Below are 3845 nucleotides of genomic sequence, written 5' to 3' on the forward strand. Positions count from 1 at the left end.
CAGCATTATTTCTTGGCTTAACATCAGGTATTAATGCACCATATTTTCCTACTCAATCAACGCCTGTTTATTGCACTGTGTTTTCTTTTGTTTTTCTTGCTGTCACTCCAGAGGCAGGTCTGTCATTAGCCCTCACAGTGGATGGGGGAGCCATTAAGTTCGATGCCAGGGAAATTGAGAATGGAGGTTGGGGGGGAGGGGGTGATTGGGGGGGGGGGAGGGGGGAAGAGACGGTTGCTTGGGGTTCCCTTTGTGGGCGACCATCATTCTTACCTACTCTGGTCCCGCTTTTGGCATGATCCTTACCAGCACAGCAGGAGGTTAGCATCTGAATTCGCAGGGAATGATAGACAAGCTCTTTTGGCACTGGACTGGGTTCGAGCCATTGTTTGCTGCACACAGCCCCTGAAGGCAGGCAGGCACACTGATGGCTTGCAGCTGGACTGCCCTGCTGAGTATCTGTGCCTCTTGCTTATCCTCATCCTCTTGCTTATCCTACCCTGAGTGCAGTTTTCCTCCCCAAAGCTTTCCCTATTCTATCACTTCTTTTAAGGCAAGTAAGTAATGATATAATTGAACCCAACAGGTCAAGTACTTGTGTGTCATATTTTTTTTTCTGAATAAACCCTTTTGTGTTTTTCTCAATGTTGCGCTAGTGATGATGTGCCCTGACCAGCCATTAGTTTGTAATATTTTACATGCACCGCTGTCATATTGCATTAAAGATGTACTCCTGACAGCTACCCTTTATGTTGAGAGAATGACATTGATTGCAAAAAAAAGAACAGTTTCTCAGGGTGAAAAGAGACCTTTGACCACCTCAAGCAGCTATTATCTACCATAACCTTGGCTCTGACTGGAGCTAGTGTATTTTGTTTTTTTTATTATTATGTGAAATTTCTATAAAGAATATTTTTCATAACAAAGAAATTGTGCCTACCTTTACGACTAGTATTAATACCCAGTATATAATCTATTATAGTGTCTGGTAATTTCTCCAAATATGATCATTATTGTTTAATCTCTTTGTTTCTGGGTGGGGGGAGGAAACTTTTAACATGAAAGAATATTGAATTACTTCATACCTGATACAAGATACTGCAGACAGTTTCTTAATAAATATTTCCCTTTCTAAAAAGTTAAACACCTGATGGCATCTTCTCAAGTCTGCTTACATCCTCCCTTATAGAATGTCTAAGAAATAATTCTGTAAATGTTTTATATATTATAAACTGGAGCTGTAAACATTCTATATTTACGGTATTTTGAGAATAAAGTAGGATAAGTGCAATCCTATTACTGCAGTCCTCAACCGATTATTAATTATTGATGTTTCTATATTTCCTGTTAAAACTGTTTTAAAAATTCACTTTACAGAGTGTGGGTTAGGCTAGTTTATGAACAATCACTTCAAAGAAGGCCATTGAGGGATGCTATGGCTTGAAAAAAAAATAGTCACGTCTCTTCGCACCGATATTCCTTTTTGTATAGTTATCCTATTTTCAGTTGTTCCTGTGTGAAAAAGTTCATTCATAACCCATCTCATGCTAAACAGCCCCATTCCCTCCCCCCACATTCAAACCTCACACAGTTGCCATTGCTAACAACAACCTGTCAACCATTTTTCCTGCACTGTGTTATGCGGCTTTTGTTTTCCCACCCAGCAAGCCTTGCAGCTGTCGTCAGGCTGAAGAATAACCACTGCACTAACAGCCTGTGATCACTCAGCTGGAAAATTCACACCGAAGGAACTTTGTATTCACAGCTATAATCAGGCCAGCAGAGTGTTTCCTCCCCTCTTGCAGTAAATCTTTATCAGTTGTGTTCTGCTCATCAGCCAGTGGCGCCAACTCTTTGGGTCACATTGAGCCCTTGTTTCATTTCCCATACTCATACACATTCTACATTATAAAAGCTGGTTTTGTTAAGGGTTTAGTGTAGAAAAGGATTCATTAACTCTTTTTTTTTGAGGAGGGTTGTGGGGTGGTGGTGCTAATTTAGAAAACTGCAGCCAGAATGCAATTAATCATTTGCCACAACACTAAGCACAACATACAGCTGGCCGTTAATATTATGTCAGATAAGACACATGCACGGTCGAAGAGCTGCAAACCGACACATGCCTGGCACCAATCGAGTCACATCATACCTGCCAATATTTGAAATTCAAAAAAAAAAGGAGTAGGGGCTTCAGTCACAATGTGATGCGATATAGGGGGTCACGGGCGAAGCAGTGCGACAGACTCACTCTATCTCTCTGACAGGCTGTCTCGTGTCGCCAGCTCGCTCCTCTACATTAGCCGATCCTTTCCTCCATTCAAAAATTGCCCTCCACACAAGCGCGAACTCGGCTTTGCTCCATTGCCATCCACTGCTGCTCACAATGTACTACTCCCAACGCACTGCGATACAAAGTAATATATTTTCTGAATCATAAATACTGACTCGTCAATCATCTTATTTGAAAATGTGCCATATTAAGATTGAACTTTAAAAAAAAATAATGATTTTACTCCAACACATTCTTACTCCCTTTTAAGGATCATGTATTTTCTGCAAAACATTTCTTTTTTAATTGAAATCTCCCCCTGCCCAGGCCTAGTTGCACATGTGCAAAGGAGACATTCCACTAGGAGTTAGGAGGCAGGTAGTAATGACTTACTCTAACCAAATCAGCTCATCTTTTCTATAGTAGGAGTTAAAATGCTGTATTTTTTTGCATAATAAGTCAAGTAATTGCTGAAGTTATAAATGTGGTGCATTCTGCTGAACTTTAGTACTGGGAAAACTTTGTCTGAACAAACTTGCAGTTTGCAGGACGATGCCCTGTGTTGACAGCAAATTGTTTTTCAATAGCGCAAGAGTGTCATAAAACACATTGGTTTAAATAATATATACTGTAGATTTCAAAATTATAAAATCAAGATGTAAAGTACAAAGGATAGCTTGAGGAGGATGTCATTCCCTTTCAAAGACTGATTATTTCCTTCCATGAACTCTAAATTGAACATATTTTGGAATTGCCCTCTTCACGCCATTAGGTGGTGCATAAACCTCAGCTCTACCATGCCCGGTCTCTCTCGGTTTTTCCAGCTACAACACTGGCTTGTTCTTAGATCAAGTCCATTGCCCTCGGCTCCTGTTTATATGCTGACCTTGTCATCTTTTGTTTCCCCCAAAGATTCCCAGTTCCTGGCTTGTTTTGGGTTGTTACTTCAGATTTAATTCTCATCATTACATGCCTCAAGCTATCAGTCTATCCCATCTTGTTACATTTATTTGCATATGCTTGTTGAATTTGCCTTCTGATCTCCGGAGTTTCTGATTTTATATTTTTTCCTCTCATCTCTCACAAACTTCCTTACTTTATTTTAAGTTAAACCCGTTCACTATAATCTTTTCAGATTTTCTTGTTTTGAAAAGTAATGAATCCACTGGTTAGAAAGGGTATGACTGCTCCCTTGTACAGTCTCAGCTTGATTTTGAATTCCACATCTGTCCTTGCCTATCGCTTTCTATGTGCAGAATACTGCTGCTGGCCTTTTCTAATCTTTTCCTCATTTTCTTCATTCTATATAGTTGGGAGGAGAGAAACACAAAACCAAAAGCTCTGTTTCAAAATTAAAACAAAATTCCTGAGTCACTGTGGCAATGGATTCCCCACAACATCTTGGATCATTTCAGCTTTCAGTCCTGTGTGATGCCCTTTGTGAGGAGCCTGTAATAATCTCTGGGATTTTTTTTGATGGATTAAACAGTTCAACTGTAATTGGAAACTCCGTTCAGTGGAAAACATTTAGAATAAAAACAGATCAGGTACATTGTTAAAATTAACACTTGACTGT

This window comes from Heptranchias perlo, chromosome 12 (assembly GCF_035084215.1).
Source record: "Heptranchias perlo isolate sHepPer1 chromosome 12, sHepPer1.hap1, whole genome shotgun sequence".
Taxonomy (NCBI): Eukaryota; Metazoa; Chordata; class Chondrichthyes; order Hexanchiformes; family Hexanchidae; genus Heptranchias; species Heptranchias perlo.